Below are 14,692 nucleotides of genomic sequence, written 5' to 3'. Positions count from 1 at the left end.
CGCCTGGCTGCTGAGGGAATAGAGCCGTCCCTGTGCTTTGCTGTCTCCAACGAAAAAGCGGCCGCCGGAGGAGTGAGAAAGCCCTTCTCCCGAGGGCGCTCTCCGGGAGTCCCACCCGAGCGGCAGCGACACGCGGGGCGAGGGGGCCCTGCACCCGGTGCCGCTGCGGGGCTGAGCTCCGAGAGCCGGGAGCAGGTGTGCTGTGAGCAGCACAGCGCTGCTTTCATAACCAGGGGTGCGTGTTCTGCTGCTCTGTGCTGGTCCTGGAGCTGTGGAGCCCAGTAAATCACCTCCTTGCGTGATGCACCTGGATGAACAGGTAGCTAATGGGGTTTGCCTGCTCCTCTTTTCCCACCTGGGATCTGTTAGTAGCTGCGGGTCACAACAGCTGTCTGAGAAGCTTCATGCAATGAAGTTCTGGGGTCTCACCTCATTCTGGCTGCATTCCCCAGTGCAGGCTGGGGATGTGCTCTGTTACCCCAGTGGACAGAACACTCAGAGCTGTTCTTTATTTTGCCTCTGCTCTTTATTTTGTCTCTTCTAGCTGTAGGTAGGTAAGCAGAGAATCTCCACCAATACACAAGTACTTTTTCTAATGTGTTCACGCTGTCAGCTTACATTTGAGACAGATTCATAATGGTTTGAGTCTCTGCATGTGGTATGGCTTAAAAGTGATGTAATTAAGCACTCCTCATAGCCGAAGTTTTATATAATCCTTCCGTATGCGTGGAGAGACTTCCACATAAGGCTGATGCTCTCACTGGCGAGCGTGAAGTTTGGGATGATTCATACAAGACTCAATAAGGCGAACGATGTGAAAAGGAAAACTTGCTGGGCACATCAAGGGCATTACGGCAATAACTTACTGGTGCTTCTGCATCTCTGCCCTGGTGGTTTTTCTGGTGCGTGTCATTTAGCAGCACATTGTATGTTGCAGGTAAAGGCAGGCTCTGTAGGTGGGCTTTTGATGTTACTGCTGACGGGGCAGTTTTGCTAATGGCTTTGCTCTTGGTAGAGAAGGCTGGGGGTTTGCATTATGGTTTGCAGGTGCTTCTACTCAAACCATAGATTTTCACTTTTATTTCAGCAGTTTTGGCATCTTCCCCATTTGAGGAAAGGGTTGTGGATTCTCCTTCTCTGGAGATATTCAAAGCAAGATGTTGGAAGGGTTTCATAATAAATGTTAATAGGAGGGGATACTGGATTTCTCTTCTTCTTCCCGCCTCGTCTCTCCTACAGCTGGGCAGGTGTACAACAATTCCTGAACCTTTACATATGAAAGTCTTTTCCTGAGCATCTCTTGATGCTTATTGCTCATTCTCTTGATGTAGGCTATGTGCAAGAAAGTACATTTTCTTTACATCCTTGGATTTCCATGCCTTTTTTTTTTTGAGCTGATTTTCCACAAGTAATATGTGCTCTCATTTTTCCCTAAGGAGGATTATTGGAGTAGATGGAAGAGTGGAAGACTTTCACACAGGACCTCCACTGAGCTCCCCATGCTATGCATCCCCCAGCCTCCTTAAATAGAACTGCTAACAGTTCTCTGTGAATCTATTTAACTAATAGTGTAGTTATTGCATATAAATCTTATGTCTCTAGAACTGTACCAAAAGCATGAAAGCATGAGCAACGTGAGTCAGAAAACAACGTATGGATCTGACCTGACCGGTGCTTTACAGTGCAGAAACAGCTGTGCTAAGTATGTAATGAATTGGTGTGTGGTAAATACATACATTAGGTGTGCCTGGTGCCCTTATCAAGTCATAATTTTGCCTGATTTAGAGGGAAAGCTTGCTGTACGTACTAATGATGTGCTGCACATGAAGCTCCATAGCCCCACTGACATTCCTGTGCTCCCAGCACGTACATGCCCACCCTGAACCCAGTGTACCCAAAGCTCTCTGTGTGCACAGAAACCTCTTTGCTCCTTCAAGAATAGATGTTTGTTCACTGTTTTCTTTCTAGTGATGCACTGTAATTACATATACATACACAGCAGGGATATGCCACTTATCTGTGCTTGCACATGAGCTAATGGCTTTAAAGCATGTCTGTTGGTGTGCGCGTGCTCTCAACACGTGTTACTTAAGTGGATCTCAATTTGCAGCCAGAGTTCCTGCCCCTCCTGATACACAGCACTGGAGTTGGGCAGGGAGGGAGGAGTGGTTCCAGTGTGTAGCTCATGGTGAAGGGCATCTCATAGGGCTGCTCCCCGTGCAGCTCAATGAAGGCTCAGAGAAGTGGTTGTCCCCTTCAGCCTCATGTGCTTCATGAGGTCAACCTATCTGAGAGCTGGATGTTGACTTAAGAAAGCTAGCAGAAAAGCAGCCTTAGAAATCTTAGAATCTTAGATTCTAAAGATTTCTAAGATTCTAAATCTTAGCTTTAGAAATCTTAGAAATATGGAATTAACTGTCTTAAAGACCATTTGGCTTTTCTGTTTAGATGTCTGAACTATGGGCTCAGGGTGAAAAATATGTTCTTCTCATCAACTGATCAACCCCAGGTCTCATCAACCCAAGGTCATAGCAGAGAAATTGGGAAATCGCTGAATTGCAGGGGTTGGAAGGGACCTCTAGAGATCATCAAGTCCAACCCCCCTGCCAAAGCAGGTTCCCTACACCAGGTTGCATAGGTAGGCATCCAAGCAGGTTCTAAATATCTCCATAGAAGGAGACTCCACAACTCCCCTGGGCAACCTATTGTAAATGGGGGAGGGGGAATAGTGGAAGCAAATAAAATGTGTACCCTACCAAAGATAAATACTTTCTACACCTTCAGTGGCTCTTGTTTACCTCCTCTGTTTCTAGACCCAGATGAATATTTCCAGGGTGTTTTGATGCAAAAGCAGTGGGTACTATTTTCTTCTCTTTAATTTTCTTTCATTATTTTTGTCATTTCAAAGTTCCGTGAAGAACACCATCATCTGTGTTAGCTGAAGTAGGCAGGAATTGAACTTTCTTCAAGATAATTTTTGAAATAACAAGAAATTTAGATTTTACCAAGAAGGAGCTCAGTAAGAATATTTCCACAATAAAAGGCTACAGAAAACTATGGGGAAAAAGAACTACAGAGAAAGCTATGGGTTATAAAGTTCCATCCTACAGGTTTCTTGTAGGCAGGTGTTTGTAGCTCTAAAAAATTCATCTGAAAAATAATCGTGTTATTTTAATTGCTTAAGCTTAAAGAAATAGTAAAAGATCCACAAACCAGACAAGAGCAACAAAAAGCTAAACAAGCTCAAACTATAAATAATGCAGATGGCTTTTAATTTCTTAATAATTATTATTTAGAAATCCAGGGAATCTTGGTTAGTGGCATAGGAAATAAAAACAAAGTTGTAAGTTTGAAGTTTTAATGGCCCTCTTGTGAGAGCTCAAGTAGCATTTGGCAAATGTTTGTCACTGGGGAATAGTTTATCTCGAGAAACGTGATCTCGCTTTGACCAAGCGGAAGAATCCCGCTTGATATAGTGTGGCAAACATTAAGACTCTTGCCCATATATAGCTCAGCCCCCCAACCAGAGGCCATTAAGATTCCATGTGTGCTGTTTGGGCACGGTGGCTCTCAGTTGGAGACATCGAGTTTCACTTTGAGTAATGGAAGGTATTGGAGGGGGTGACCATGTCCAATGCTTCTCTCTGACCAAGCAAAGCTGCTTGAGGCCAGCCTTGTCAGCTCCCCCTGTGGTCAGTGGGCAGGTCTACTGAGAGCCCATCTACTCTCTCCTGCACCATCAGCAGTGTGTGGTTGGTTGTTCTGGCAATTGGGGTCTAGAGTGATAATTGGAGTGTTTTATTCCTGCATTTGAAGAAGAGGATTTGTGGCAGAGAAATCCTGGGAAGATCCTCAATTAAACAACCTCATCACTGCTGATGTGCTTAGATAGATAAGACAGAGAATGTGAATACCTGGGACTTCCGATGAGTCCTTGAACAGAAATAGAAACTGAAGGATGGGTGACATCCTTGTTTTTTGCTTCATTTGTTTACAGACATGATAATGATCGTAGAGCTCACATCACTTCTCAGCAAATATTAAACAGAGACAGGATGGCAGAGGTGTCTCTTATTACTAAGACTTAATTACTTTATGAAATGACAGCATTTACTAGTGTACTGTGAAACGTTATAAATAATTAAAGCTGACTGACATTTGTAAAAATGAAAACATTCAACACAATTCGTTCATCTTTTGATTGTGTTGATTCCTTACACTTGGGTTTCTTTGAATCTTAATGCGTCCTATTTCCATGAATTAGTGAGACGGTTCCTCATGAAGATGATGGACGAGTTTTTTATCTTCTATCAAATGTCAAGAAAATAATTCTCATTCTCAGGCCTAATCTTGTAAGATCTGCTTGCATCTTCTTTGTTAGAGTTTCGGGTATTTACTGTGCAGGGTTGGTACCACCCACACTCACAACAATGACTCAATTTACTTTGTCTCCCAAAACATCCATCACCGCTCTATCGTTTTCTCTCAAAGTGCATCACTTCACATTTCTAGGTACATGAAGGGGCCTTCATAAAGCTGTCTTTCATACCCAAAGCTTTGAGGAAAGAAATGGAAGCTCTGTGTTGTAACAAATGCATAAAAGACTAGCATATCTCTGAAACAAGACTAATACCACAGGAAGAAATGGTTTACATTTAGAATTTGCTGTGGGCTTAGAGATACAGCTTCAAGGCTGGGTATCAATGGCTCTAGGTCACACAAAGTAAAAGGATTGTCTCTTTGTCTCTGCTGTTCTTCCTTTCTTTATGAAGTTAGCAGTACTTTGCAAAAGACACTTGGTGGATGATCATTGCACTACAGTGGCATTATGTACGTGCTCAGATGTGGATAAATGCACACAGAATTTGCCAGGGGGAAACCCCGTGAGTGCAGGACAAAGTTGTTGTGCAGACTTGGACATGTAGGCTCAGATGGCCATTCAGAGAGGGACTCTTACAGATGGAAAATGTTATCAGGTAATAAGTGCTGAATCAGTTGCCATGTGAGTTCAATGAGGTGGAAAGACACCGTTGTCCTGGCTAATCCTTTGGAATAAATGAGCAGGTAGGCAGTTCTTCTCACTGGGGTTGATCACGGGGCTGATGAAATGCTTTTCTTGATGCTTCTCCAGGCTTTTGGCAGTTTTTTATTTGTCAAAGTCGGCAGCTTGGCCAAGATACTGGGGAGGTGATGCACATGTGCAGTGCTGTTTGTGCTCTTCTGCTTTGCAGCCTGGACATGTAACTTTGGCAATTAACCAAAGGGTCTTCCAGATATTAAGAAAGAGAGGGTAGGGAAAGAAGAGAACTGCTAAGGGAGGCGTGCAGCATTATGACCACTTCTGGTTTCAGAACATCCTATGAAGAAGTTCACCATTGAATAAAATGGGGAGGAAAGGGAAAAGACATCCATTTTTGTATGTCCAGATTTTTATTAATCCTTTGTAAATGGAAGACACATGAACTCAATTGTGTATATGAAAAAAAGTGTAAGAGTGCACTGAGAGCAGTTTCTGTGTGTGCAAGTATATATATCTATGTAGTCCATAGGTGCCTTCATGTCAGCTGTGAAAGTACATAGGAACAGAGTCATAGAATCACAGATATGGCCTGGATTGAAAAGGACCACACTGATCATCAAGTTTCAAACCCCCCTACTATGTGCAGAGTCACCAGATTAGGTTGCCCAGAGCCACATCCTGCCTGGCCTTGAATGCCTTCAGGGATGGGGCATTCTCAGCCTCCTTGGACAACCTTGGGTGCCAGTGTGTCACCACCCTCGAGTGAAAACTGCCTCCTAATATCTAAACTAATCCTGCCCTGTCTTAGTTTAAGACATTCCCTCACTATCCACCCTCATAAAGGGTTGCAGAAACGGAAGGGTTGCTTGCCCATTGTATTGTGTCTCCATTTTTCAGGGTGTATTTACAAATGGTCAGGTTCTACACTGTCTTTTTTTTAGGTGGACATGATCACTTATGGATTACAGCCTTATGGATGGAGGAAGATGAGGTGAAGCAAGATACAGTGACTCACTGACTCACTCAGGATGGCATGTGCTATCTGTGTGCCAGTTAACCCTTAGCTCCCCTAGGTTAAATGGAGAAGGGGAGTGGGGAAAATAAGCAAAATAGCAGTTTATAGAGAAAACCCAAAACCTGGGGAAGGAATGGAGGACATCCTGTACATGAATACTGTAATTTGAACTTGTTAGCAAGTCCTGTATTCCCAAGGTTTGCCTCTGAATTATTTGTGTATGGAGCAAGTGGGACCGTTCATTTTTAAAGAGCTACAGTTGCCTAGGAGCTGCCACAGGGCACTAACTGCTTGTCTTGAATTTCTTTATGCCTCCAACTAACTTAATGAAATGGCTTAGTTTAAAGGTAGATAAGGGTTTGGGGATAAAGGGAAAGAGGCATTCATTTGTTCTAATGGTCACTAATGACAGCATTCTTGACTAAATGAGTGTGGGACTTGGCCAGTCTTTGCACTAAGACTGAGTGTAATTCTTTCCCTGCACTCTCTGTATTATTTTTTGAGGAAACCTGATGGTCTGGAATACTTATGCTAGAAAAAGGCTTGGTAACCTTTCAGTTCTGGACTTCCCTGATTACCCTTCTAATTAACAAAGCTTGTCTGTCTACAGAAATAACCATTCATAATGGGAAACTGCTTTTTATCATCTGGTGTGTTTGCATTTTGAGGGGTGGTGTTTTCCAATTCCTCCTAGAAGGTTTTCCAGATCACTGGCCCTACATACTTCCTAACACTAATCCCCATTGTAGCAGACACATGGCTATGTATTTAGAGAGAATGGAGGTGTCTAATTGAGGCATACACTAACTTTCTGCATCATTGCCCCTCCTGTGTTCTTTTGTGGATGAACACTGGGGCACGAATTAGATGCAGGATGTTACTTTCTCAAGCTGTCAGTGAGGAGGCATAAGCCATCAGCAATGAGTTTACTCACTGGGACCAGAGAGTTGTGCTGCTTGGTGCCCCGTAGCTTCAGCTAGACTGTAGATCCATCACAGAGATGTTTAAGATTGATGGCTTAGGTTGTCAGGCACTATGCAAGAGCCCTTGGTGGAGAGATGTGAACTACTTCTGAATGTTCAGGGACTTGGAGGTGTTTTGGCTGGGGATGAGAGATGTAAGCCTGTATGGCAGGGAAAGAAGTAGGCAAATAACTTGTCTTTCTTTGTATTATCATCTTTGGATGGATTAAAAATTCTTCATTTTCCCCCCTCCATTACTAAATTTTGTGTTTAATATGCATAGTTCTAACCAGACGTACTTTAGATCTATAATGCACAAGTGTTTGGGGGTATGACCCAACACTTTACAAGTGAAGAAAAAGAAAGTCTCGTATTTTAATATAAATACTTGCAAGAAAATACTTGGCTTATGTATCGCTCATCCCATATTTATAATTTATTCCAAATGTGTCTGAGCTGGACTTTTCTTACAAATAAACAGCAAAACCTCTAATAGCCAGATGATATGCCTTCTAAGCTGTATGACTCATCAGGAAAGTTGACCCATTGGGGAACATTTTCCAAGTGGGGCAGGGATTGAAGTTCAGTTGCCCAGATTCATCAAAGACAAAAGATGAAGTGGACAACTTAGAATCCCTCTGTGCTCTGAAACTGCTCCCTGGTGCTGTGAAACATGCAGGAGAGGGGACTGTCTGTGCTGTGTGAGAGGTGCCATGGGGTTTCAGGGCACCAGAGGAGAGGGTTAGGGAGCGAAATGTCTTTGAAGCCTGTTAGCATTAAAAGATGATGAGAAAATACCTTCCTGTCATCACTTTATTTCATTAGGTTGCTAATGAGTTTCCTCTAGGGATGGTAATGGGGTAGTTCTTATGCTTTTATCCAATTAGTGAATGATCCCAGGAGTACCTCCTTTTGTTGTGAAAACACATCGAGTTTCATTCCAACCAGAGCACTGCATCCTGCAGGTTCTCTGAAGGCAATGAAATGCCATGTGTAGGTGCACGCTAAGCTATGTCCTTGGGTATTAATTGCTGATGTTAGACTGATTTATGGTTTCAAGATGATGCCCTGGAGGGCAATGGACTCTCCTGTGGAACAAGTGAAATGCCAAAGATTTGAATAAAGTTTCATTATGAGTTTTGGGGTTAGTTGTAAGTTGAGACACTGAGACAACTCGCACGTCAAAAACTCATGTCGGCAGGAAATAAAAGTGCCTTTGATGCTATTGCCCTAAGGGATATCCAGTACCAGCGTGCTGTCAGCTGCTTGTACTCTTAGGATCCTTTGCTGCTGGTTCTGCAGTCTGCTCCAAGTCCCAGCCTGATTTAAAATGACATTGAAGAAGGAATTAGATTCACTACCCATGCATGTTTGGTTGCGGGTGGCCTTCTATTAGCTGAGAGGAACATAAGCTATTCTTCATTCTTCATTTTACCTCTGCAGGTAGCCAGCAGTTACAAGTGTCACTTCTGCAAGGCAGTATATTTTGCTTTGGAGCACATCATTTCTCACTGTATTGGTGCTGTCCCTGACCACTGTTCTTGCATTAGAATTGGATTTCTTCAATATTTCTGAGCTGCTCCCTCTCCCTTCTCATTCTGTAGCTTGCCTATGCTGCCTTGTCTTCTTCCTTGCAGCACGTTTCTGCCTTTTCCCCCAATTCTTGCCAATACACTGGTGCTTTTTGTGTGGGTTTATGTATCTGCATGGTGCACGGTGTAATGAACAAAGAACACGCAGAGACAGAAACACTGTATTTCACATTCTAGAAGGTTAGGCTTAAATTATTCAGTTTGCTCCAAGAGGTTTTTCCCTGTCTGTCATGGCCGATCTGAGCTTCAAATTCTGGTGCTGCATCTTTGATGCCTTACTGTCAAGATTCTCATAATAAGCTGCTTCCTTTTCCCCCTTTCTGTTTGCAGTACTGGCATTTGTCAAGCTCTGCTGTGAAAGAATATGTTGTAGTGGTTGTGAAGTAGCTATGTACATCTTTTAAGTGCAATTGAATATAAAGGTAGAGGCAGCTCTTGGACTTCTGAGTTACTGTAATGCAAATCTATAGCAAAAAGAAGGATGAAACTTTTGCCTTCTTCAGCTCTTCATGTTTTACAATTCGAAGGAATGCCGAAAAGTGCTCAGCAGACCTTGTTGATACATGAGAAACAATACTGGAGTAGACTCAGTGACTTGAATAAAGGGTAGCATTTTGATGCTTGGATGGGCTCTTTTGGCCTTGAGAATCTTGATTTGTTGCTTGCCATTCAGGTCGGAAAAGTGTTTTTTTCATTACACTAAGTCTGATGTGGACTGTACCATAAATGTGTATGTTTGGTGGCCCTGCTAGGCAGGGGGGTTGGAACTACATGATCCTTGAGGTCCCTTCCAACCTTCCAACCCGGGTCATTCTGTGATTCTGTGATTTTACAAATATATGATGATCTTTGGTTAGCAACAAGGTTACTGTGTATTGGGTTATTTGGTCTCTGTTCTGTCAACTCTTGTTCTCTCTTCTTCACGTGGATGGCAGGGGAGATGACTTTTGTTGGCTGTGATGCTGGGGCAATTACAAGTTGGACCAAGATGATCATAGCAGTCGAGATGCCTCCTCAAAAAGCTCATCTGCCATGTTTAGAAAAACCAATCATATGAGATTCAGACATTTAAGCTAGCAGTGGCAGTCCTTATAACATATCCTTACCTATCAAACCATCATCTGAAAGGAAGGAAAGCTAACCCTCAGCAAGAAAAGTTTTTGACAGTTTGGCCTGTTGGTTTCAGATAAAGCACAGCTTTACATGTGTTTTCCCTGTGAGAAAACATCCTCTGGTCTCTCCCAGAAAATAAGTTTCTTGCAGACCCCTGTCTTGCCCTTCCTGGGAATGTGATGACCATTAATAGAAACCAAATAATGGCTTTTAAAAGCACTGCATGCAGTCACTCAATTGTATAGGCAGATTCAAGCTGGAATTGCTCTGGGAAATGCTTTTCAGGGCAGTGTGGATGCAGAGAGCTTGTGTGAGCCCTCCCATTAATGAACACGTCTCAGAATAATTACAGAATTATAGAGGTTGGAAAGGACCTTTAGAGATCATCTAATCCAACCACCAACCTCCTATATAATGCGCTCTGCTTCTTTTTTCTTTCATCTAGGAGAGGTACAGAGGCAAACTATTACTATTGCTGTTAACCAGAAAAAATCTTCAGTGTGACGCACAAATATCTTATTTCCTCTGATGTATTCTCCCAGAGTCAGCATATTCAAGACCAAGTAATGCATTCTTCCCAGTTTTCACCTCAAGTCTGGTGAAAATATGAGAGATCAAATGACAGGAAATTATTAAGAAAAGCTTCTTTTTATTCCTGGGTTGGACAATATGGTCATCTTTTCCCCACCTCCTTAAGTGCAGAAGGGGAAGTTATCAAGTGCAATTCTGTCCTCAGCTCTCACAGGGCTGTGAAAATGTCTTCAGCCTGTTCTCTGCTTACATTTCCAATTCTCTTTTATCTAAAAGGCTTTGTGTTTAGCATTCCTATTAGTACCCGGTCTTGTACAGGATTCAGATAAAAACAAGTAAACAAAGCAAATACAGAGAAAGAACAGCTGCCGAACCCGTGTGTGGGGTTTTTCTCTTCACAGATCTTGCTGTCTCTCCACTGGAACAGAAAATGGGATGACTAATTTTGGGAGGGAGACAGAAGGAAGAGGGGAGTTGACCCGTGTCTGTGAAAGAGCCGTGTTCCTACTTCCTAGCTCCCTAATTGATAAAAGGCCTTTGTTTATTCAGGGAAAGTGGTAGCGCAGGGAGCAGTGGGTTGTACCTCTCTCCTGACTTAGCAGAAAAAGAAGGTAATTCACTTTTTTTTTTGTGTGTGTCTTTGGCCTTTATCCTGAGATTACTCACGCTTTTTGCTTCCTGAAATTCAAAGATTGTTCTCTTTCACACATGAACTGCCAAGATACCAGATGGCCTTGTCTTTCTGCCACCAATGACCTTATTTTGCTACTCTCTGCAGCTGTGCAATGTCCTAAATGAAATCTGTAGCTGAAGGTAGAATCATAGAATATCCCAAGTTGGAAATGACCCATAAGGATCATTGAGTCCAGCTCCTGGCTCCACATAGGACTACTTCAAAACCAGATAGATGCCAGAGAGCATTGTCCAGATGCTTCTGGAACTCTGTCAGCTTGGGCCCATGACCACTGCACTGGGATGCCTGTTCCAGGGCCTGATCACCTTCTGGTGAAGAACCTTTTTTACATATTCAATCTGACCCTCCCCTGAAGGTCTCCTGGCAGTTGTGAATGTGGGTTCCCAGTTGGGTCTGGAAACTCAGGCTATCCCTGATTCTCCCATCTGCTTGTGTTTTATATATTTTTTGATCATTAAAATAAGTTTTGATCATTTCAGCCCTTCAGCTGGCCAAAGACAGACATTTCCAGTGGGTCACAAGCAATTGAGATAAAGGAGGGTGCAAAGTATGGCTTAGAGTGCAGTATGTAATGCTTTAATACGGTAAATTTTCAGGTTTGAAAGAGGCCATTAGTGATCTGAAACAGAGAGGAGAAGAGGAGGAAATAAGCTGGGATGGAGAACTGTAGCCCAGGTTTCCCTTCTCTGATTTGAAAAAGTACTGAGATGTTAATTCCCCTCCAGTGAGAGAAGCAGCTTGCTGTCTCAAAAGGCTGTTCCCTAGCAAATCAGCTTTCCCACCCACTTGAACTCAGAATCACAGACAGAAAGCATGGGGTTCTCCCAGGTCTCACGACTGAGCCGTGCCCAGGTGCTCGTCCTTGCTCCCCACACAGCAGTTGTGCAGGGTACCCATTTCCCAAACCCTTCCCCACTGACTCCCCCACCACCCCAGCACCATGCTGGAGCTTTGTTTCTGATTCAGTCACTCTGAAAATAGTGTCACAATTTGTCAGGTGCCGAGAGTGATATTTGCTTGATGGAAATGTTGGCCCTATTGTGAATCAATTCTGAGAGCTTTTCCCAGTGAGGCTGTAAGACAATGAGGTGAATTGATTACACACTCAGACAAAGCAGCTTCTATTATGTGTGAAAACATAAATAATAGGGGGATAAATGCAAAACAGTGAGATCATCTCCAATAATCTTTTCCAGGTGTCATTATGCTTTCCCAGGCACAATAGTACATGTCGGTGTGCAACTGTAGTGGTAGAGGAATGCAACCACATCCATGAGGCAAGCAAGCAGGTAGGTCTGAAGGGCTCAGTCCCGAGCCACAGTGTGTGTACAATAACACAAGGATGAGCTCTCAGATCTTGGTGATAGATCTGTTCAAGCAGAGCAGCAATGGGCAAATACGTGATTATTTCTTAAAATCAAGTGTAAATTGAAAGAGAAGGAAAACAAGGTATGAGGCAATAACTCTGAAGGTACCACATCATTGTCACTTGTAATTCAGTTCTTCTATAATGAAGAACCATGGCTTAAGTATTTCCCATGGAACATTTTTACAGTCTTCTGACATAACCGTGTTTTCCAACTGAAGTCTTCTGGGGAGGATGCTGATTTTGTTTTCAAGAAATAGACAAGCAACACATTTCAATATTCATCATAACTTGTAATCCTATTAACTGAAAGACAGGATAGTTGATATTATAATTCCTTGGAATTTCTTCATGCAGGTGGTTTTTCTGATTCAAAAGAAAATTTACTTTGTTTTGATTGGAAACATCACAATTTCCCAAAGAATAGAAATGCTGAGTTTTGGCAGTCCAAAGTTATTTGATGGTATCTATGAAACCAGCTTGGTCGTAATTATAATTTTCCATGATAGAAATGTGTTGCAATGACCATATTTAGCGTTAATCAGCTGAATGATACTTAGTCTTTTCTGAAGGACCAAAGACTGAGTGAACCTGAAAGACGAGTTGTCCTCGGGCTGCTAGCAGAGCTGCTTGTTGTCATGGTTAAAGTATATTAACAGGCTAATATCGAATAGTGAGTGGCCATCTGCTGCTTTATGTGTAAACAGAAATGTAATTCTCCAGGGGTGTTTGAAAGCCAAAGGTAAAAAAGGTGTATGGTTAGGGTTGTTTTTTTTTTGCTTGTTTGCTTTGCTTTTGTTCTTTTCTTCTCTTTCTAAGAATATTTTGCATCTGCCTCAAGCTACTGACAGCATGTACCAGGTGATATTAAAATCCAGGTGGTCATTTATTGGAATTCATTCTCTGAATAAGACAAGAGTTAAAGTGATCTCTGGCTTTTAGGAGTGGAAAAGCCTCTGAAGTCAAGAAACATTACCTTTTATTTTCCTTCCTGTTTTTGCTTTCCTCCCTCTGGACCATGGAGCAGTCAGATCAGTATCTACCCCATCAGCAAGGGTTACCCTTGGAGGGGGATCCACCTTGGATGGTGGATCTTGGCTGGATGGTGGTGACTCCCACCATGCTCTGGGCTTTTACCATAGTCTTCTTGGATGATTGTTTCATACAAGTCGAGTTGCTGTCAGATTTATCTTTCAGAACTGAGAGGATCCCATCCAACTGATAGGGGCAGCAGAAGAGGAGGGAGCCATCCCTCTTCATGGCTACCTGTGGAGGGTTACTGGCCATCTCCAGTTTGAGACTGAAAGGTGTGGATAACCACAGCATGAAGAGGAACAGAGATGATATGCAGGATTTATTATAATATGTCTGGGCAGTGGATTGCTGGCTTGCCTGTCAAATAACAGTCTCTGCTTGTGTTGGTTTTGCTGTTCCCGACATGTAACTCCCACAGGATTTAAGAACTTTCTTGGGAAGAGATTGTGCGAGCGTGCAGTTCTTGCTATTAAGTCTAATGCATTTCCTTCTAATGGCTTTGCTGTGATGAATCAGTCCCCACGTGTAAGCATTTGATGTTAGGTGTCACTTCTTACTGGCTCTGGAAAAAAATGTGAGCCCTGATATGTGTGAAGAAGTGAATAGAACAAGGGGATGAGCAATCCCCAAAGGATAACTTTGGGCTAGGGAGGCTTTCTTCCTCCGGTGTCCTCAATAGTCATTAGCAAGCAAGAGAGTCTTCTCTAAAGGGCAATTTTTCCAGCTTAATTCAGGTTCTGGCTCCTCACTGTCCTCTGGAAAAGCTCATCTCTGTTTAGCTTAGAAAGCTAGAAGTAGTAGTTCTGATATGGACACATCCTATGAGGTGAAGAATAGACTTGCATGTGCTTGATAATGTTTGACAAATGTTTCCAAACAGAAAATGCAAAACATGGGAACCCTGTTTGCAAAACCAAAACCAAATCCACCTATTTTTCCAGGGTGAAGGTTATTGGTTGTTCTTTTTTTGGGGAGGGGCAAAGGGGGGGGAGCGGGGAGAAGGTGGGAGTCGGGAAGAAAGAGGGAAATCTTTATTTGAAGTGGATATAGTGACTTCTTTTAGTGGATGCTGGCAAGTATGTCAGTTTTTACCATTGCGGCAGTAACTCTACAGCCAAATGGAGATGCTGCCATTTTGCCTATTGTGAACCACGTCTCTAAATGATTTCCTTTGCCAGCTGCAAGGGTAGCTGGAAGACTGTTGTTTTGTGTTTCAGACTCAGCCCAGAAGACCAGAGTAAAACTCTTGCTTTATGCTTTTCCTACCTGTGGAATTTAGACACATCATCATGTTTTTTGTGAATGACAATAAATTATCTGAAAAGTAAGATGCATGTGTTGCTGATGGCAATACTGGTCCCTGT

The 14,692-nt window shown here is 42.8% G+C and overlaps 1 protein-coding gene across 2 annotated transcripts in view; it reads left to right on the top strand.

Moving 5' to 3' along the window:
- Positions 1 to 14,692, top strand: part of DGKI (diacylglycerol kinase iota) — a 215,363-nt gene that overhangs the window by 553 nt on the left and 200,118 nt on the right. The window lies entirely within an intron of this gene.

This window comes from Coturnix japonica, chromosome 1, assembly GCF_054131305.1.
Source record: "Coturnix japonica strain WE chromosome 1, WE-NBRP24, whole genome shotgun sequence".
In the NCBI taxonomy this organism is placed as follows: Eukaryota; Metazoa; Chordata; class Aves; order Galliformes; family Phasianidae; genus Coturnix; species Coturnix japonica.
The sequence above is the reverse complement of the archived record's forward strand: the minus strand, read 5'-3'. Positions and strand labels throughout refer to the sequence as shown.